Consider the following 22922-nt stretch of genomic DNA (forward strand, 5'->3'; position numbering starts at 1 on the left):
GTGTATTTTCCGTTTTTCTTATTTGAAATTGTGATTGTTTAACATGAACGTGGCATCACTGAATATATTTTAAACACAATTTTAAACATTTTTTAAACACAGTTTTAAACACATTTTGAACACAGTTTTAAACATTTTTTAAACACAGTTTTAAACATTTTTTAAACACAGTTTTAAACATTTTTTAAACACAGTTTTAAACATTTTTTAAACACAGTTTTAAACATTTTTTAAACACAGTTTTAAACATTTTTTAAACACAATTTTAAACAGTTTTAACATAACATTTTAACCACAATTTTATAAATTTTTTTTAAAAACTTTTAAACATTTTTTATAATGTTTAATAATTATACATTGTTTTATTCAAACTTTTTTGTTATGGACCATTTAATTTTTAGTTGCCCGTGAACTGCAAGAATGCTTCCCGTAACACAGTGCACACCATTGTAACAGAGTGGACAGAAATGTTGAACTGAGAGAAAGATATCTCAAGTATTCTAAATACGCCATGCAAATATACTTTTATTTTCTGAGCAATTTATTTACTCAATATGATAGGTGTCCCAGAGACTCCTCTATAACGTTTGGAAAACATCCACGCCATGAGGATTAATGAACAATATACACTGAAGAGCCAAAAAAAACTGGTCACCTGCCTAATATCGTGTAGCGCCCCCGCGAGCCCGCAGAAGTGCCGCAACACGACGTGGCATGGACTCGACTAATGTCTGAAGTAGTGCTGGAGGTAATTGACACCATGAATCCTGCAGGGCTGTCCATACATCCGTGGGAGTAAGAGGGGGGTGGAGATCTCTTCTGAACAGCACGTTGCAAGGCATCCCAGATATGTTCAATAATGTTCATGTCTGGGGATTTAGGTGGCCAGCGGAAGTGTCTAAAGTCAGAAGAGTGTTCCTGGAGCCACTCTGTAGCAATTCTGGACGTGTGGGGTGTCGCATTGTCCTGCTGAAATTGTCCAAGTCCGTCGGACACAATGGACATGAATGGGTACAGGTGATCAGACAGGATGCTTACGTACCTGTCACCTGTCAGAGTCGTATCAGGGGTCCCATATCACGCCAACTGCACACGCCCCATACCACCACAGAGCCTCCACCAGCTTGAACAGTCCCCTGTTGACATGTAGGGTCCATGGATTCATGAGGTTGTCTCCATACCCGTACATGCCCATTAGCTCGAAGCAATTGGAACCGAGACTCGTCAGACCAGGCAACGTGTTTCCAGTCCTCAACAGTCCAAAGTCGGTGTTGTCGCGCCCAGACGAGGCGTAAAGCTTTGTGTCGTGCAGTCATCAAGGGTACACGAGTGGGCCTTCGGCTCCGAAAGCCCATATCGATGATGTTTCGTTGAATGGTTCGCACGCTGACACTTGTTGATGGCCCAGCATTGAAATCTGCGGAAGGGATGCACGTCTGTCACGTTTAATGATTCTCGTCAGTCCCGTTCTTGCATGATCTTTTTCCGGCCGCAGCAATGTCGTAGATTTAATTTTTTACCGGATTCCCGATACACTCGTGAAATGGTCATACGTGAAAATCCAAATTTCATCGCTACCCGGAGATGTTATGTCCCATCTCTCGTGCGCCGACTATAACACCACGTTCAAACTCACTTAAATCTCGATAACCTACCATTGTAGCAGCAGTAACCGATCTAACAATTATGCCAGACACTTGTGTTATATAGGCGTTGCCGACCGCAGCGCCGTACTCTGATTGGTTCCATATCTCTTTATTTGCATACGCATGCCTGTACCAGTTTTTTTTGGCTCTTCAGTTTATATACCGTTTAAATTTAGGGGATAATATTACGAGGGCCCCGGGAAAAAAACAAAAGCGGGCATTTGGGACCTCATTCGGTCACAGATGTTTTGTTTGTTAGTAAGGGGATAAAATTGTGTGTGAGTGGTCCCGGACAAATGTCCCGCATATTAATGCTTAAATCAGGCCCGTCTTGTAATTACTGTGGAATTTTATAAATGTGTTTGAAATCAAATGTTTCTTAATTACCCTGTACACGAAAATCAAGGACCATATACGTCGCTGAACTTCCATCTTGCTAAGGAGCACAAAGTCATGGCTCCCTGAAGCGGGGGCCCCCTAGACGGGGATCTTTTACGGCCCCCGACCAGATTTTCACGGGCCCTTTTATGATGAATTTATATCGTGAAAAAACAAAAAAATGATGAAAATCATCCTGGGGGGGGGGCCCCGGGGGCTGGAGCCTTGTCAGCCCACCCCTTGTGGGGGCCATGCACAGAGTACATCAAAAAACAAAATAAATATATTAAAAAAAATGAATATCGTTAAAAGTCAATATCGCCAAATTGAAACCGAAACAAACGTTCAAAAGAGTGTTCTCGGGACAGCACATTTACTGGCAAAAAAAAAAAAATTCAAAAAATATCAAACCAGGGCATATGGTCCCAGGACATCTAGGGAGTCGCCGATAAATATTTTTTTGGTCAAAAGGGGATCGTGCTTCAGAAAGTTTGGGAACCACCGATTTACACAATATGATAGGTGTCCCAGGCACTCCTCTACAAACTTTTTCAGTACATCCACTCAATGAGGAAATTCAAAAAACATACGGCCCCCCCCCCCCATCCCTTGTAGTTTGTATTTTGGTGCTAGTAAAATTTCTAAAATCTGGTCAAAGTGGACACTGACTGGACTTGCTCAGCTGTATTTTATATCATCAGGATGATTTTTTCGTTTACTTCAAATTTTTTTTGTTGAAATTGAATAGTAATTTCGCATAAATCTCTTTTATGCCTCTTACATTAGTGATACAGAGTGGATTGGGGGCAGAGGCGTACGCGGCCCGTGCCATCCTCCAAGCTGGCCAAAAATTAAAAAAAATGTATATATCGAAAGAAAACATCCTGTACACGCTATACTAGCTGTTAGCCGCGACTTCGCTCGCGTGGATTTTGTAATTTGAAAATTACTAGGCGATGATTCTCCCATATAAAACATTTGAACATGACCCCCTTTGGTGTTGAACTTTCAGAAATCCCGTCTTAGTGGGTATCTACATTAAATACAAATACAACGCCACAACAGGTAAAATGCCCAACGAGGTGGCTGAAAGAAAGATGCCCATAAAAATATGGATGCAATTAATATTAATATTTAAAAAATGTAATACTGACGTGAAATTTCATATTTATGGCTTCATCGATTTTGGCTCAGTGATGATTGCTCCATATAACATTTGAACCCACCCCCTAACCTTAGGGGTTTGAATTATGAAAAATCCCTTCTTAGTGAGTTTCTGCATTGCAAAACTAAAATGCTGAACGAATTTCATATTTATAGCTTCAGCGGTGTTGTCTCGGGCTGATTTCTCCATATGACACCCCCTCTTATTGAACCCCGTTATGGTCACCCCAGGGGTCGACATTCGAAAAATCCCTTTTTAGTTCCTACGTCGTGAAATAAAAAACTGCTTATACTTTTCACGCATAAAGCTTCGGCGGTTTCGGCTCGGCGTGATTTCACTATATAACTTTTGAACTCCCTGTTAGGAATCGAATTTCAGAAAACGCCTTTTTAGTATCCCCGTTTACGTGGGAAATAGAAAAAGCGAGTTTAAAACTAGTTCGAGAATTTTCACCAATTACTATTCGCCATTTCTTTACTTACGAGGGAAAAAGTCGTCAAAGCGGGTACTAGAACTCCCAATGCTACCGTAATATTGCGCATGTAAACGGGGCATCATGAAATAAAAATGACCAAATTTCATGAATATATAGCTTCAGCAATTTTGTTTCTGCGTGATTTGTATGTTACATCTAAACCCCTTTATGACCCCCTTAGGGGTTGAATTTCGAAAAACCCCTCTCAGTTTGTATGCCATACTCCTGAAATAAAACTCCTGACAAAATTTCGCGACTAAAGATTCAGATTTTACGTGATTTTCACGATGCTACCTTTGAACTCCCCCCCCCCCCTTGACCTCCATTTAATGGCCAAATTTCGAAAAACCCTTCTTGCTAAGTCTTTACGTCATGGAGTGAAACTTCTGACCAGATTTCAGGAACTTGAGTGGTTTTGGGATTGAACCTTGGGGATTGAATTTCGAAAAAACCCTTCTTAGTGAGTCTTTACGTCATGAATCAAAACTATTGACCAAATTTGATATTTATTGCTTGGGCGGTTTCGGCTGGGCGATGATGAATCAATCAGTCAGGACATGTTACTTTATAGATTAAACAAATTCTGATAATTTAATAATGAATGCCTTTTGAAGGGCGGTAACTCAAAATTTTCTGGGAAGAAAATACCCCCCCCCCCCCAATAGGTCGAACGTGTGTACTCCCCTTATTGTGGGGAGGAGTAGAGCCCGAAGCAAAAGTAATATAGGAAAATAATGTTCTGTCCCATATAAAATGTCATATAACGTCTACTCATACTAAAATGTCGAAATGATTTTCTTGGCGCATGTTTCCGGATCTGTGCTTGGCATGGATTTTGATGTACTACTACTTAACTAGATTTGGTATTTAACTGTGGAAAAAAATCACATGATGGAGAATGTAGCTTGGATGACTTCTCGATTGACACTAAATCTCAGGGCAAATTACAAATAATGTATGATAATGTACGCCTGAAGCTTGGGCGATTAGGAAGGTTTTTATTTTAGAAACAAAAAATGATAGCTGTAGAAGAGGCCTCGTAGAGCCATTACGGAATCTTGGAAAAATAATGGAGATGGATCATTCTTATACACATCTCAGGATACGAAATTATTAAAAATAATAGATCTGATCGGAAAAAAAAAGGGGTGGAGTCTTGATTCATGTAAAATCATGTTTGAAGGCTGGAGAGCGTAACGTACAGAGTAGTGATATCGGAAACTACTTCGATTGAGCTTGAAAAACAGTGTCGTAAGCTTAATTGTATACATAGGAGTTCGCTATAACTTACCGAATTGGGATCCAAACTACATCTCCAGGCTTCATGAAGAGATTTCGTACACGTGTAAACAAAAGGGGTGGTAATATTAGGAGATTTTAATTATCCGGACATCGATTTTAAGAACCTATCGGTTAGGGATCAATGTAAGATAGATTTTCTTGAGTTGGTGTTCGATAATTTCTTGTATCAGCAGGTAACAGAAGCTATTAGGGGCACTTCTATTTTGAATTTGATTCTCTCTAGTTTCGAGGATCATGTTGAACATGTTTCGATTGGAGACAACTTTTCTAGTGGTTGGAATAGGGTTATTAACTTTTTCTTGTAGCTTCTTCGCGGATAAACCGAACAATAGAAGATTGGTTCTTGTTTTCGGAGAACCAATTTTGAACTTTTGCGGGAAAGGTTGGGGTTAATTTTCGCAGCCCCGTTGGTATCAGTGGGTGTGGGAAGGAGTCAGTGGGAAGAATTCAGAACCAAACTCTCCTCTGTTTTTACACGATGTCATACCCTTTGTTCGTAGAAAGCGGGTTTGTTCATCGCACCCTCTTTTGATTCACGGATAACGTTCGTAATCTTTAAAAGAGAAAGACATTCTTAGAGTACAAAAGTAGAGGAGGTGACCTGTCATCATTTACTTAAAATAGAAGGGCGATAAAAAAATCGATAACGAATAGTAAAAATAAGTTAAATAAATCAATAAGAATACCCAGATGCGATTCTGATGGGGGTAGTCAGGAATCAAAGCTATAGGGAGTTACTCCAGACCAACCTAAAAATGATTGCAGCGTGGGAAAATTAATGAAGCATGACGTTTTTAGCTTTGACAAATGCATTGGTCGCTTATTTTGGTTCGAACAACCCATGTTTCACTTACGAGTTGATTTGGGTATTCTTATTGATGGGCGGCTCAGGTTTTCTGAACATTGTTCAGCGGTGGTTAAAAACTCTGATATAGGATGCTCGGTTTCATTCTTAAAAAAGGTGTCTTCGCGTTCTCCTAACGTGATCCTTCCACTTTTCCGGGGCTTAGTTCTTCCTGGATTGGAATATGCCGTCAGGTTTTGGAGACCATACCTAAAGAGGGACATAGACCTGGCCGAGGGGGTGCGGAGAAGAGGCACCCGTGCTCTTGACGGCACACGGAGCTTAAGCTACGATTAGAAGAGCGCAGGTGGGGGAGAGGATATGATCGATGTGTTTTAAAATTTCAACGGGATGTATAAAATGCACCATAAGTTATTAACACATCGTCAATCAACTCCTCTGACAAGGGAACACCAATATCGATTGGTAAGGGGCTATTCTAGGTTGTGGTGTCGGAGGGAGTTTTCCTCTAATAACGCTGTGAATAAATGGAATAGTTTACCCCCTAGGGTACTAACACAATTGATTCGTACAAAAAAATGGGGCAACTTCGTGCAAAAAATTATGGGCAGTATATTTATACTCGATCGTAATTATTGGCGTTTTTATTGCTCTTAAATTTAAAAGATTAGTAGAAACTTTTATTGTATTTTGAAGCATATGTACTATCACTTAATATTGGTATAGATGAAAAAAAACTGATTATTTGTGATGATGCAACAGAGAAATATGGACATTTTTAGACGGGAAAACTATCGAGACACCAACAAAAAAAAGTTTTTCCATGAAACAAAACTTTGCTGTCTGTTTGATTCATCTATGGGTCATGTATAAAAAACGTTATTCCCCAAGTTGTTTTTTTTTCTTTAAATATTTCAAATCTCCTTGCTTAACACCTTTTGTTCACGCTGGGGCAGCCAGATTTTGAGGTTTTGCTTCAAACGAATACAACGAATACAAATACAACGCCACAACAGGCAAATTGCCCAACGAGGTGGCTGACTTAAGAACATCATGGATCTCTGAGCCATTTTTTGGAGGCCCTACCTACTACTACTACACCACACCCCCACGGAATCCCCCAACGAATCGGTACATGCGGGAATGTGCGTGTACGTGTAGTGAAACCTGACGTGAAGTTTTGTTGTTTCTCTGTAATGCTTGTTATGTGTAGTGCTGCCATCTGCCACCAGTTTTTCTAACTATGAGTGAAGTGTTATGATTGAATGAATGATTTATCGTTGTAGGACTGTTGCTCTCTGTGGCGAGACTTTTTAACGGGGAGATCGGCTCGCATTTGCGCCTTGAAGTTGGGAACCACAGAAAACCAACTTCAGCCGACCACCACTGTGGGGTTCGAACCCGGATCCTCGCATCGCGAGTCCGTCACTATAACCACTCGACCACCACAGCGTTAAAAACAAATCAGATACCATCTATAGAACAAATTAAGAAATGCCACATGACTGAGAATTAAGTGAAGAATTGGAAGAAAAAAAAAAAATAAAAGTACCATCACACAGACACAGTATTCTCTGGAATTTTGTAAAAAAATGCTAAAGTCTCGGAAATGTGGTTTTGTACACTTTTTTGGGGAATGACCCGTATACGAACAGCATTTGACATCGACAATAATATTTTGGTCAGCAACCACTTCTCAATCTTAAGGCCCCCCCTTAACATGTGCAGGTATACCTGTAGAGCAGGTATGTTCAACCTGTTGATCGCGAGCACCAAGAGTGCTTATGCCAGATTTCGTGCTTGCAAGCACTTGGTCAACTCTTCGATAAAATATCCTGAAATTAATCGCATTCAAGAATTACGACTACATGCAGATTACAAGCGTACGCATCTGAAGTTGCCGTGGGCATACATGTTCAACGTTCCATAATGGGGGCCCTCGGAGTCAAACCATGATTTTGTGAAAATGAACTAAGCGGCATAGTTACAGATCTCTTAAGTGATCCGCGGTGCAGTTCTACATCACTTAAGTGGCCGGCGGTACATCTCCAGATCACTTAAGTGACCCGCGGCATATTTACAAATAACTTAAATGGCCCATGGCACAGTTCCAGATCACACAAGCGTCCTCCCCCACTCCATTTCTCCAGATTACTTAGGCAAGAACCTGGAGCAAATTTACAGATAATCTCAAGCCGGGTTTTCTTAGGAGAAAGAATTGCAGCGTGAAAGCGCTGATTCCAAGCAATCAGCCAACCAATTTCCAACCAGTCAGCGTTATCGCGTTGCACCCACCGTAGAAAACCTGTTCCTAGGAAAACCCGGCTTGAACGACACACAGCAAATGTTTTGTTTACTTAAGTGACAGTTCTACATCACTTAAGTGGCCGGCGGTATACGTACATATTACTCAAGTGGTCCACGACACAGCTCCAGATCACTTTAGCGACCCGTAACACATATACAGATCACTTAAAACACCCGTGGAACGCTCATAGATCACTTAAGTGGCCTCGCGGCACGTTTTCAAACGAATGGAGTGGCCCGCACTCTCGTAAAGGATGTGCGCCCTCGCCGTTAGGGGGTGCTCTGCGTTTGATGATAAGCATAGACAGTACTCACGACTAAAGGAAGGTTGAATATCACCTCCTGTAGAGCAGTGGTTCTCAAAATTTTGTCACTCACGCCTCCCTTGCACAGTTCATCTGCAACTCCCCAGAGTAGTTTAGTAGATATATATATATATTTTCACTTATAAAAAAAACCACTTCGAGGCATGAAGGAGCACACAAATCTGTATCTCTAGCTCGCCGCGACGCACACTTTGAGAAACACAGCTATAGACGTAGAGGCATAACATTCAGTTATAACGCATAACTAAGCTGTGTAGGGGCCTTTACGAGAAGTGATGCATCGCCGCTGGCGGAATCATTAAAGCAATCAATCAAACTATAACGTGCATACGTGGTGTAGCAGTAGTAGGTAGGGCCTCCAAAAGAAAATGGCTCGGGGATCCATGATGTTCTTAAGTCAGCCACCTCGTTGGGCAATTTGCCTGTTGTGGCGTTGTATTTGTATATTTGTATTTGAATAATTGAATTTAACGGTCTGAGAAGCTAGTCAAGTTGGGTGTTCCATGTAGAACATTGAATAACAAAGAGTTAAACGACCATTGCGATGCATCTCGCATTTTTAACACTAGAAGGACCGGTACCGCTCAAAATGACCGGAGGTTGATTTTCAATAAAATTTGCAGGGGGCTCCCAGTTGCCCTCTTTTTCCTACTTTTTGCTGAAATGCCCTACTCTCTAGATTTCGTCGTTACTTTTCTTACTTTTTATGAAACCTTGTCAACAAAATTCGTGTAACTTTTTTGAATAAAAAAAGGAATTATTGAAATGTTGCCAGATAATGCAAATGTAGTGGATTGATGATTCTGCCAAAGCAGAATTTGTATCGTTTTTTCCAGGTTATTTGGGGGGTAGTATGCGATTTATTAATTTTGCTTTTGCTTGGTTTGAGGGATCGAAAACTCATTTTGTGTCAATGTCTTGAGCAGTCATTAAAAAACTTCTATTTGGAGAGGAAAAAATAATTTTGTGTTTACTACTTCATTTGTCTTGAACTATTCATTATATAGTAACTAGCATTCGTCATTCAAAATTATGGTGAACGTATAGGTGGAACACCGGTTTGCATAACAAAGCAGTTAGATACATAGGCCTGTCCTAGGTTTTGTGACTCTGATGCTACCTAATAGCATTCAGTCGCCATTTGTAGTAGGACATGCCACAATGGTAGGACATAATGTTTAAAAAAGCTCGGCAAAGAGCTAGAAATGAAAGTGCTTCATTTGTCAGAAACGATCTTGCTAGCATTGAACAGTAAAATGAAATCGAATCCCTTTCAAAAAAAGATGGACAGTGCATTATTCACATTGCACCTTGTAATTTACAAATTTTGTACTGTGCTTTTTGGAAATAATCCCGAGGGAGCAGCATTCTCAAAAAACTTACATCTATATATATAAAATTGATTTTCTGTGTGTGTGTGTGTGTGTGTATGTTCTCTATACAAATCTACAATTTTAGATCGATCGTCGCCAAATTTTGCATATATACCAAATGGGACCCGACTTGAACGATAGGCTACTTTAAAATTTCGTCAGAGCAGGGCAAGTGCCCCAAATGGGCAGAAAAATGTCGGGCAACAATGGTTTTTGTGCCTCAACAATCACTTTCCGAACGTTTACTTTGGTTACCGTGGTTCCCTAGCAATGCGTTTAAGACGTGTTTTATGCCTTTACAATGGTATGTCATTTCTTCAACGCTGTCAGTATATGTATAATATTTATGCTTTTATAACGGTTTGCCACTTTATTCAATCCTCCCAGTTATGAGAGCTTTTTGAATAGACACCATCATCAGCATCACTTTGAGGGTAAGGCAAAGGATGATCCCCCATAGAAATCAGTGTTGAAATTGCCGATTTTAATGTAGAAATGCGGAAATTTGGTGGGGGGTTTTTTCTGTCACATCAATAATTTTAAAAATTGTATTAAATACTCGATTTTTGAATTATTGAGTTCGCTTAGAGATAGATATACGATTAAATATGAAGTAATTAGCCCCGGACCTTCTTTCGAGCTGGACATTCATGCAATAACATTGATTTCAACTTTTTATATCTCCTCAAGCATGAAAATTAATGTCTCCGTATTGTCTTTTGATATTCAACTGCATAAATTCATATAGTTTAGGTTGCATTAAAATTAATTATGGGCCCATAAAGTACATCGGAGAAATTCCACAGCTTTAATTAAGCATTTTTTGAAGCTGAAACAGGCAGAGATAGATAACTTGAAGTTCAGAGGGGGGAATCGAAATACCTAGCACCCTTTAAAAAAAAGAAAAAAATATATTTATTTATTTTTTTACGTTTCTTTAAATCTAGATTTGTTTCTTTCATGAGTCGTGTAGGAAGTCGCCATATTGGTGAACTTGGACACGGTTTGCATGTCCCTCAAAGAAAGAGGGAGGTATCACGTGATCCAAAAAAGCCTCATTGAAAAAAAACCCGGGCAACGCCGGGTATTATAGCTAGTGTCTTTATAATTTGCTCTGCATCCATGAAAAGAGTTGGCGGACTGGACTTTGCAAGACTTCTCGAAAGAAAAAAAGGAATGTAATATACAGGGTGATTTATAAAAAAAACTATCCCGACATATGGGCCCCTAACTATCATACCATTCACAGAAACTGAATGAAATTTTGGCATAAGGGATTTTGATGTATGCGCTCAAGAATGATATGGAAAACAACAGTGTCACTCTGACAGTTACGGTTACAGTGAGAAAATATCAAATGGCAACACCAAGTTTTTTGTATTGGAAAATGTGATCTCCATTGTGAAAAACCCTAAATAGCGTTCGAACGGCAACTGTAGCATGAAAATCACCGGCGGTAGATAGGCTAAAAGTGAGGACAACCAATAAGGACAGAGAAGCAGCATAAAATAAAGCATTTTATTGTGTTTCACAAATTTTCCACATGACCTTGTGGAGGACTAATCAGGCTGGGATCGAAGAAACGGTGTGACGAATGAAACGAACATTAATGCTCTGGTGCACGGCAAAGTCCTTTTTCCTTGCCTAGCTCCGTAAATCCGTTTTTATAATCACCCCGTATATTGTGAGGGGAGAGAGAGAGAGACGAGAATTATCTGGGTTGTGCTTTTTTGGCCCAAAATTGTTTTTGTTTCCAAGTCATTTTGCTTTGGCTCAAGTCAATCGTTTAGGATACTGAAATAGTGCTATGGGGAAAAAAATTAATATTAAAATTTCGGATGTACAAATAGGGGCAATGTATAATATACGTATGAGTTATTACAAGTTCTTACAGATAAATCATAAGGGAATTATATTAAGGTATTATAGGTTCTCTTAGTGTTAAACACGAAAGCGAAGTTGGGGATGCTTTTTCGCTAAAGGTGTCGATCCTCTTTCACCCTCTGAAAAGAGCATAAGGTGCACAGGTTAGCTTACCGAAACATATTTCATAACCACGTGTCATCCTTAACGACTTGAAACATGTCGCTATTACTGATATTCCAGCGAGACAACAACCGTAAATATTGCTCAAAAGTTGTTAGACATTACTTGAAAGGCAACAAAATGGGAGTTGCGTGGGTGGCGAAGTCAGAGCCGTAACTTTTCAATACCACCAAGCGCATTTATGGATTGAATTCACTGGACGAGTCAGAGCAAGGACTTATCTGAGTTCGATGGTTTTTTTAATTGTGTGAAGAAGTAAGTGCAAAGAAATATCTACTGGCCATGGGACAAGCACATTGAGTCCATGCCAAAGACGTGCCAAGTAATTTTGCAATCCAAAGATTTTCCAGTGGAGAGTGGACTTATTGTAGTTTATCATAACACGCACACGCATACGTGCGCGCGAACGGATTTGACAATTTATTAGTTGTTTGCTTTCTTGTTTGTTTGTAAGTGTCAAAAGACTTGTTCCACCATAATTAATGATTAAATGTTTTTCTGATTTTAAAAAGTATAGGCCCACATTTGGTCGTAATAGTTTGTAATGAAGTTCAAATGATTTTGGCGTCGTTTGGTGATTTTTTTCGGGCTTGTTTTCAGCATGTCCAAATCATGCACTTTGTAAAAATTAATTTGATGAGAAATAATTTTGTACATATTTAGTTAAATTTTTTGTACGATTTATGCTTGTTCTGGATGAGTTGTTGAAAATTAATTGGCCCTCAAACGTTAAAGTTCAGGCTTATGCTGATGACCTTTTGATAATTGCATCTGCCCCTACTGTCAAGGGATCAAGTGATCTAGCAGAAGAAGCCCTTAGAACAGTGTCAAATTGGCTGCACATGCATAAGCTCACTCTCTCTATGGCTAAGACAAAATTCTTGTGGATATCAAAGAAAAGACCTCCCACCATATGGTTCCAAGGGAAAACCATCAAGAAAACGGACGTGCTATGTTATTTAGGCGTGTTTATCGATAAGCAACTTAGCTGGGAAGATCACATCAAAGAACAGAAGAGAAAGGCATCACGTGTTCTTCAGAAGATGTGTCTGATGGCTGGACCACAGTGGGGACTGACACGGGCTCTAAGGAGATCCCTCTACTTGACAGTGGTTGAGCCTATGATAGCTTATGGAGCTTCAATATGGCATTCTCCCAAGGTCCAGATGTTCAGACGGCTCGATTCTATACAAAGACCCTTCCTTCTATATATCTCTGGTGCGTATAGAACTACGATATTATTATCACCTACGTGAGATCTAACCATAGATTATCACCTACGAATGCTCTTCAGGTGATCTTGGGGCTCCCGCCATTATCCCTCAAGATAGAATTCCTGGCAAGAGTCACACGTCTTCTAAAGCTTCACAAGCCATGTCCATTGTTAGAGGAAACATTAGTCCCGGACACCTTCGAGCAAAAAACTATAGGCTGGACCTCGCATCCTGCAGAATCTCTGCAGGCCAATCAAGTATTAATAGAATATTACACGGATGGCTCTAAACTGGAATCAGGTACAGGAGCTGCCTGTATAAAAACCGTGGGAACGGAGATCGTGCATAAATGGGCTGCTAAACTAAAAGAAAATAATTCAGTATATCAAGCTGAGATGCTCGCTATATTTACAGCAGCTCTGGATGCAGCTACAAACAGGAAGCAGACTGTAATAAGATCCGATAGCCGTTCGAGTATCCAGGGGGTGAACTATCTCTGCAGTCCTTAGTAACTACTAGTCCTAATGAACTACCGGTCGGAGGACTGAAGCTAAGGACCGCTTCAACTACTAGTAGTTAAGAGGTACTATGTACTACCAGTCCTTAAGGTCACATGACGTGAAACAGTAGTTAGAGGGGGAGAAAATTTTTGGTTTCGAGAGTAACAGATCTCTAACCAATCGGGATGCTGTTTGAAGCCTACAACTACTACTAATTATTTAACAATCGTTTTTCCGCAGTGGGTTGTGGCAGCGATTTCATGTTTACAAACAAACATGTTGTAAACATACATTTTTTTGTCACCCGTGTTTTGCAATTTTTTTTGCTCTAATATCGCTGGCTAGTTTAATTATTTTGTAAACGTATGAGGACGTTGCATTTTTCATCTTGCGACTTCTTTTTAGAATAAGATTCAGTATATAATAATAGCCAAAGTATTTTTCTTGTCCGAGCTCATGGACCCCACTTTTAGATGATTGAAGAAGCGAGTATATGGGACCCCAGCTGCATATAAGTGGGTCGCATACTGATGAAATCAAAATTTGGAAGAAAAAAAAAATTCTTACAAAATGTAAGATTTTAAATTAAGGTTACCGGCACTAGTTGAGCCTATGGCCGTAATGTGCCTTTTCGGGGCAGACTTTCCCTTTTTTTTGTGGGGGGGGGGGCCCTTCTTCTTGAAAGGGTTATTATGCAAAATAATTATAGAATTTTTGGGCCCCCCCTATTCACCTCGGGAGCCCTACTTGAGGCCCCAGTTGAATACTATTTTTAATATTGAGTGTCACTTCTTTTTAAAGACCAATTTGTTAAATGATTTTTTATTATCCATTTTTATTCCTTTTAAATTCATTGAAACAACGAATTGCAAATTCTTTCTGGAGCAACTAAAATAATAAATTATTGATAATTTATAATTAAAAGAATTAACTGCCTTGCTGCGTATTGTAGTTCTGTATTTTAAACTATGGGTTTCTCCTCAGTATTAAAAAATATTATCAGAACATGATTCTCTATGAATGAGCACTTACCTGTTAATGCAAGTGAATACTTCAATATTTAAAAGATATATACTTCTATATTAAAGACCTTTCATCAATTTATCTGTTTCATATTTAGCTTCCAACAAATAACTTCACCTGATAACTTTCATTTGATCGTATATTTCATTTCAGTTGATTAGACGATGAATGATTGATTGAAGTTGATTAATAGAAACATGAATTGAATAACAACTTGCACACATGATTTGTCATACAAACACATTTTATTTCAAACATATATTCATAGAAAGTTATCATAATCACAATTTATTTGTTGTACTTTTTTTAGAAATCGCACCTTTCAAGAACATAATTTTTTGAGATTCATTAATTTTCATCTGCATCTTCAAATGTTGATTTACCTGAAATTAGAAAGAGGAAGAAAACAACACTTTTATTATGCTTATCAATCTTTAAATGTACTGTATATTTTATTTCAAATTATAACAGTCTTTAGTTGCATAAGTAGAGATAATTCGCGCACAATAGCACTTTGTCGACTCGCCACCATTTTATCACAGTAGGATCCAAAATACATCAACTGTGTTTTACAAGGGAGGCCTGGCATTGCACACACATGCACTTGTTCATGTCTAGATGTATTTACCTAGGGCTTCACAAATCTTAGGAGCCAACATTGCAAAAAAGAAAATCATACTGACACCTAAAATTTTCTATGCAGATCACAAAATATTTGGAGTTTATGTCTGCATCTTCCAATATGTGAAGATCATCACTAAGTGCTGAAAAAGTTGAATATAATTTTTTTTTACTTTGGATTATTTCTCCTAAAAATATGCTTGGCTGCCAAGAAATTTGGACGGCGCCAAAAATGTTTTTCAATTTTTCGAGCCATGTTTCTACCCTAAAATTTTGGTCAGACAGATGAAGTGAAAAAACCTATTGGCACGCAGCTTACTTAATATTTTCACTCCTTTCAGCTTCGCTCTAGAACACATCCTTAGCAACCTCTTGTAGATCGGAGAACCCCTATTTAAATTAACATACAAATTTTGCAGTGTTGTATGGTCTCGCTAGTTAAAAAGTATAATATTATTTGTTCTCAACTATATTAATTGTTTTAATATTTCCATTCACAAAATTTGCTAATCAGTAAATATGATAATAACATTTTCAAAGAATTAATATTGCTTTTCAGTTAGCAAAGCTTCTAAAGGTTTTTTTTAATGTCCTACCCTCTCATTTATACGTATAGCCAAGACAAGTTTTTCAACAGTACATGTTTTTACTTGCACTGGTCAAATTTTGAGCGGTACAAGTAGCCATTAAGAAATCATCTATCTTAATTTGCTCAATTCAATTATGTCAAAAAGAGTTGTTCTTTCAATAGTATCTGAAAAAATTATGATTATAAAGAAAATTACTCATAGCAAGATATTTCTCGAGAAAAACCAATATGGTATGGACTAAAAACAATGCCACCTTTCCCCCCACCTGCTTATTTTGTTTTTGCACATATGAAATGTGTTGCTGAAATTACAATAATTTCAGAGGGTAGTATGTTTCTGTTAAGTTTTATATTGAGAAATATTCAAGTGATTTTACAGTTTACAATTTTTATGAATTTTGTATTCATCATGCAACATAAATGAGACACTGAAATACATTTCTTAATAAACATGTGAATTTATGTAATACAGTCTCTCCGAAACGCCATTACGTCTGCGATCTGATATAACGCCAAAATTCTTTGGGTGGGATGGTGGCGTTAAATCGAGGTTCGACTGTATTTGTTCCACTAGGGTTGTTGATACAAATGAAATCAGTGAAAATGATGCAACATAATGTTAAAATTTATGTCATTAAATCATGCATGGAAATATTTTATTTTACATGAAAATAATAATGGAAACTGTTGCTCAAAGTCAAATACAAAGAATTAAAATTACCTTTGTTTGCTCTGGTAAAATTGTTTGGTAACCTTGAAAACCTTCACATAACTTCGTAGCTACCTACAGCCAAGTTCCTGGGAAACAAAATTTTTCTAGAGTTAGAAAAGTCTCACAAATGTATATACAATATATATATATATCAGCTGTTTACTAACAACATCGTTAAAAAATAAATGCTTGTTAAAAGTTTAAAGGTTAAAAGTTTCAGTTCCATAACATCTCAAAATGTTATATTTTAAAGTTCTTAAGTATTCGACATGGAAATTTTTTTTCTGTCTTTACCCATACACACAATCAAAAATAATTTTTGGCAAAAAATTAAATTTGAACACACACAGCAAGGCCCCAAATACTGAAGTTGTAATATGTTTCAAACACTAATCTGCTTCCTTTCATTATAATATATATATACCTCAACACTTAAAACTGTGCCTGAAATTAAAACTTTGTTTTTTAGTCCCATTGTACGAATTTCATTTTTTATATCAACAAAGCAAATATAATGATTCCTTATTAAATATTCTTCATCTCAGAGCGAGTTACAGAGTGCAATTTTCAAAGTAGTAGCACATGATTTATTTCTGAAAATTTAACTTTCACTAAGTATTACAATATTGTTCATTTGAACAGTTCAAAATATCAAATCTAAAGTTTAATCCTTTACACTAAATTTAGTGAATGAGTTTTACAAAATTTAATATTTAACATTACTGCCAATTTTTACCATGCTTTATTTAAATTTCACCATTACTCATCACAAAAAAATAATTAAAATTTTTGTCATTTAGGTGGTATAATTTATTATCAATGAATTGTAGCTTATTAGTTACTTTGTGCATTGCATTGATGGGAGGTTGATCTAAAACACAAATTTTCAATTTATTTATTTATAAGCGATTATTTATAGCATAGTCGTCTCCAAGCACAAGTTTTATTGTGCCAACAATATTCAAATTATTTATTTACACATGTGCTCAATTTATTTAGACATAATTTTTCATTAAAAAAAATTAATGTAGCAAAAAACATAGAATGTAAAATTTCAATCTCATATTATCGTAATTGAAGATTCATGTTTCATTCGCCATATAAATATTTTCAATACAACCCAAAATATACATGGGCTATTTGATATTTTTCAGCATTACCAAGTGGGATCCACTGCCCTATTGATTGAGTGACATCATGTCCATTTATATTTTTAAATAACGCACATTTACTGAGCAAAAAAATAATATCTCTAAACACTTTTCTTATATAGTTCGATAGCAATAAAATAATTCTTACCTCAGTAATGAACATGCTAGCACTTCGTCGTGGCTTCGATCGCCGATGTCAACATACACGTATGTATACTACAGCAGTTTTTGAGGATATAACGATGAATCACTTCAACTTTGATGACACCGAAGATATAATCCAAGTTTTATCTGTCATTATTATCGTAAAAAATTTTTTAAATCGAAAAAAAAACAGCATATTTCATCGCTAAATATCACAGCGAGAGCTCGCGGCCAGAGGCGAAATTTCCTCTTTTCCAAGATGGCCGCCGTGAACTACTTTTCTTGCTGCTTTAGGACTGGTGCTAGGCAGTCCTTAGCAGCGGTCCTAAGTAACTACTAAAAAAAAGTCCTTAGCGTAGAGATAGTACCGAAAAGTCGAACTACTGGCCAGCTAAGGACAAATCGGCGCTTAACTACTTTTTTTCGGCTAAGGACCACAGAGATAGTTCACCCCCCAGGCCATTCTAAACCCGCTCTCTGAAAACGCAATGGCGAGAAAGATAAGGAGTATACTTGTATCTCACCCATCAATACGCATCTCCTGGGTAAAAGCCCACAACGGCCAGTGGGGAAACGAGCTTGCGGATGCGGCGGCCAAAGAAGCGACCAATACCGGAGTCTTTTACGACGAACTCTTATATCCAGCTTCTCACGCAAAATCACTCCTCTGGAGGGACATGATAGCAAATTGGCAATTGCATTGGGATATGCCGGAGGCGTCAGGAAGATCAACTCATGAAGTTATGAAGAAACTAGGAGCAGGGGCTGGTCACGAGAGCTCATCTTATTTGTCACCGGTCATGGGCCTTTCCCGGCAACCTTACATCGCTTTAAAGTGATTGCCAGCGATAAATGCTCTTGTCTTGAGCCTGGCACGCCCCTGCACTACGCCACATGCTGTCCAGAAACGACACCCTATCACTTCCGTTCGCCGACTGCCCATCTACACAGACCATGGATGCTTGGCATACTACGTCGAGAGGAATCAAAGAAAAAGATAAGAAAAATGGTGAAATTCCTTGAGGAACATCCCGAGAAGATAAGGGATCCGTCTTCTCCAGCTCCTGCAAATCCGGTACCAGCGCCGTTAAGGAGATCGCCGCGTCTTCACCCTGACAGTGCGCTGGTGGCACTGTTTGCGAGCGAGGAGCAGGATGAATCCCAAACCTAATTAATGACGTCTCGGAGAAATTAGACTGACTGACTATTGAACTGCCGGAGTGCAATGAGGTGTTCTGCCCTTCTTGTCATTTGATACAATCCTTGATCAATCAAATTTCTGATTGCGCCTTTTGCGATACGATTTTTATACGACTTTCCATGATTATTTATTATCCGTGCCCGTAGCACTTTGACTTAACTCCATTAATTTGATTCTTCGATTTACATAACTTACTGCACTATATGTAATCTTTGACGTATCAATAAATTTTGGTTTTACCGGAGATGCCCTGTTTCCCCCACCCCTCCGGGGGGGGGGACCGAAGTGTTTATGTTGCTTCTTGCGCCAGAGCCTGGGTGTCTCGCGGGGTGTGTTTGGGTGATTCGCTTATGTCATCAACCACCCTTTATAAAAATGGTAAATATTCTCAATGGCATTTTAATCGGCGCTCCAGAAACGACAAAAACCTTTTGATACTTTGTGGGCACCTGAACTAACAATCTCCCTATTGATACGTCCTCTACAGAGGCCACTTTAGTGATCTCTAAATATTCCGCGGACCCTCGGAGCGATCTGGAAATGTGTTCGGATCGTTTAAGTGCTCTGGAACCGTGCCACGCATAACTCAAGGGATCCGTAATTATGCCGCGGATCGTTTAAGTAACCTGGGAATGTGCCGCGGATAACTTGAGTGATGTAGAACCGCACTGGGGGCCGCTCAAGTGCTCTAAAACAGTGCTACATGTCACTCAAACGATCTTTAAATGTGCCACGGAATGCTTAAGTGTTCTGAACCGGAACTGTGTCGCGGGACAATTAAGTGATCCGTGAATGTGCCGCGGGCCTACTTGAGTGATCAGAAAATGTGCCGCGGGCCTACTTGAGTGATCAGAAAATGTGCAACGGGCCGCTTAAATGCTATGGAATCGTGCCACAGATCACTTAAGTGATTTGTAAATGTGCCGCTTAGTTCATTTTCACAAAACTTGGTTTGGGGGCAGGCAACATCAGATAACCCCCAGGGCCAAGGGTTTGCCATGTATGGCTTAGAGCAGTGGTTCTCAACCTATGGCCTCGTTACGGTACTGAGATATTCTAAGGGGGCCACGGGTGAAAATCCGGTGAAGGGGGGGGCATGATGAGTGTGAAGGGGACCACAGAGTTGTGAAGAATTAGAGCTTTTAAGTGAAATACGATGGGAGAAAATGTTATTACTTGCAGAATCCAACAGAACTGTCCATAGAATCAGGGCCATCTTAATCCACGGGCCTATGGGGGGGGGGTATAGCCCAGGGACTCGTATAAGTATATAAATATGTAAGCTGTTACAGCCAGCTAAGTATGAGGCCTCAGAACATCACTTTGTACGTGGGACCCATGATGTTGAGACAGCCATGCATAAAACGCTTCACAAGAAGGAAGCTCACTGAACTGTAGTCAAGGGTAGGCACAGACGCAGGGTGATGCGTTAGGATTGTCGAATGTATGTTCGTTATGTGGATCATTCCCATATTTTACACATTTCATTCGGTTCTTGGAAGGGATGAGCCTTTATCTTCTGGATCCATGCTTCGCCCAGGATTCCAGAATCAAATTTTATTTATAACATATTCATTCATTATATATATAAATTTAGTTTTGATTAAATTTTCAATTCGGTAAGTAGAAAGGGTCTCGATCTGAGATGAGCGTAAGGGGGGGGTCCTTGGATAAGACAAGGGGGCCATGAGAAGAAAATATCGTCTAAAGGGGGGGCCAAGGACTGAAAAAGGTTGAGAAACACTGGCTTGGTGGGTCTCAATGATTTTCTTAAAAAGAAATTTTGAGTTCTTAGCCTTCAAATGGCATTGAAACGAACAGAAATTGATTACAATAACATAGGAAGGTCGTCGAAAGGGGGGGGGGCACATGGCCCCCTCGGCGTACGTCTCTGATCCCGTTCATATGTGTTAGAAAGAAGGGGCGGAGCTGCCGAAATTTTGGTGACAAGGAGGAAAAATATATATTGCACGTCCTCGTAAAATATTTATAAATAAGTTCTAAAAAAATGGGGCACGGTAGCCCAGGTCGATAAGATACTCGCCTAAAATACCAAAGGATGTTCAGGGGTGTCGCGAGTTCGATACCCGGTTCGTCCTTGTCAGAAAACTTTCCTGACACAGGGGTACACCAAAAATAACGGCGACTTGACCGCTGCAAAAAATTGCTATCGCGGGCAGTCCCCCAGCGAGGGGTTAGCGCACCATACACGAGATAAGCTCTTTATATCCAATTTTGACCCTTTGACTACGAATTAAAGAAATAGCTTTCTGTGAAAATGAACAAAATAGGTCGCACAGGTAAGGCAAATTTAGCATTTGGAACTTTTTTTTTTGGGGTGAGGGGGACACATTAGTTAGTAAGGTGGGTTGGTGCACGCAAATTATCCGAAAAACACATTTTCCAATTTTTCGATATAGTGAAACCTGTCTAAGACGGACACCGTATGAGACGGAAGCACGTCTTAAACGGAACAAATATATAGTCTTGTGAATAATTAAAGCATTTTCAATAATAGGAAACTGCTTTAAGATAGAAACTGTGTAACGCGCGGAAACGGAAGGCGTATTTAGTCTCTTTCTAGACATGAAACGGAAACAATTTTTGGCCGTGTGCAAGTTTTTGTCCTTTGGATGGGAGGAAAGTCAAGTCGTTCTGACCCCCCTCTTTTGTGAGGAAATCTCTTTCACCTCTTGGAAAAATGATGAATGCTTATTATCTATCCGAACTGGTTTAGCATTTCATTTATGATTGGAAATGGTGACTTTCGTTAGAAAACACTCCTACTTCTTGGAAAAATTTCGATAATTTCGGGGAGAGTAATACCAAAGCCTCCTAGATACTACTTCTAGGAGGCTTTGGTAATACGCGAGGGAAGATTTTGAATTATTTAGCGATACCGAGTACCATACTGCCGAGATTTTCATTCAGTGTAGAGATAGATGGCCAACCAGCCACGAGGAACGAGTATTGAATTTGAACGCAAAAATTTTGCAGAAATGTAGAATCTTTCTTTCACAAGCGTTATTGGTTGTTGATCTCATTACGCATAATAAAGCACCCCCCCCCCCACCCCCAATCCGGGGCAATGGCTAAAATTGACAATGGTCGATAGAGCCTGGGCGGTGTACGGTATGAAATGAAATGTTGTGATCGCATCGTATCTGTTTTTTAAACAGGTATGCAATTTCAAATACAGTGAAACCTCGGTACAACGATACTCGATACAACGATATCCTTTGCTACGATAAATCCCTTTATAACGATATTTTTAGATTTTTTTTTGAACCCGCTATAACAATATTCTTTTATAATTTGTTCAAAATCGTTTTGAATTTAATTTTTACTTCGTCACTTGTTCTCCTTCTGAAGGCATCTGATATCAATATTTTGCACTAAAAAAATCACCGAAGGCTATAAACGAAGTTATTGCCATTGCCGTTTTCTGCGTAAGACGGAAGTGCAATGCGATAAACTTCTTTACAGGGGCAATGCGCACAAGTGAATTTTTATAACTAATTAATTGATTACAATATTTTCTGCGAATAAATACATAAAAACGCATTTTCTGATGCTATTAATGATGTAGATGTAGAAAAGATGACAACGGCATAAATTTGATCACACGTAAGGATAATTTTGCCTCTCGTTACAACGATAATCCCTCCATAACGATATTTTTCTTGTTCCCCAGAATATCGTTATATCGAAGTTTCACTGTATTAAAAAATTTTCATTTTTAACAAAAGTAAGTGTTCGTTCTATTGCTGTTCAGGAGAACGTTTTATATTGAAGTTTAACCATTAGCGCATTGAATGTGTGTAGTTATTTGAAAGAGCAAACATGAAAAAACTCAAAATAATAATATGCATGTCTCTGTTCAAGACTCGTTAGGGGTGATGTTCTCGGAACTTGAGTTTCTGAAACGCGACAGAAATAAATCG

The 22922-nt window shown here is 38.8% G+C and overlaps 2 protein-coding genes across 2 annotated transcripts in view; both read left to right on the top strand.

Annotated features, from left to right (window-relative positions):
- Positions 1-22922, top strand: part of LOC149068312 (uncharacterized) — a 33362-nt gene that overhangs the window by 3219 nt on the left and 7221 nt on the right. The gene's annotated exons all lie outside the window — the stretch shown is intronic.
- Positions 1-22922, top strand: part of LOC149068313 (uncharacterized) — a 30719-nt gene that overhangs the window by 576 nt on the left and 7221 nt on the right. The gene's annotated exons all lie outside the window — the stretch shown is intronic.

This window comes from Pholcus phalangioides, unplaced genomic scaffold, assembly GCF_987345545.1.
Source record: "Pholcus phalangioides strain wild (caught in Gottingen) unplaced genomic scaffold, Ppha-v1.0 ptg000027l_1, whole genome shotgun sequence".
NCBI classification, from domain to species: domain Eukaryota; kingdom Metazoa; phylum Arthropoda; class Arachnida; order Araneae; family Pholcidae; genus Pholcus; species Pholcus phalangioides.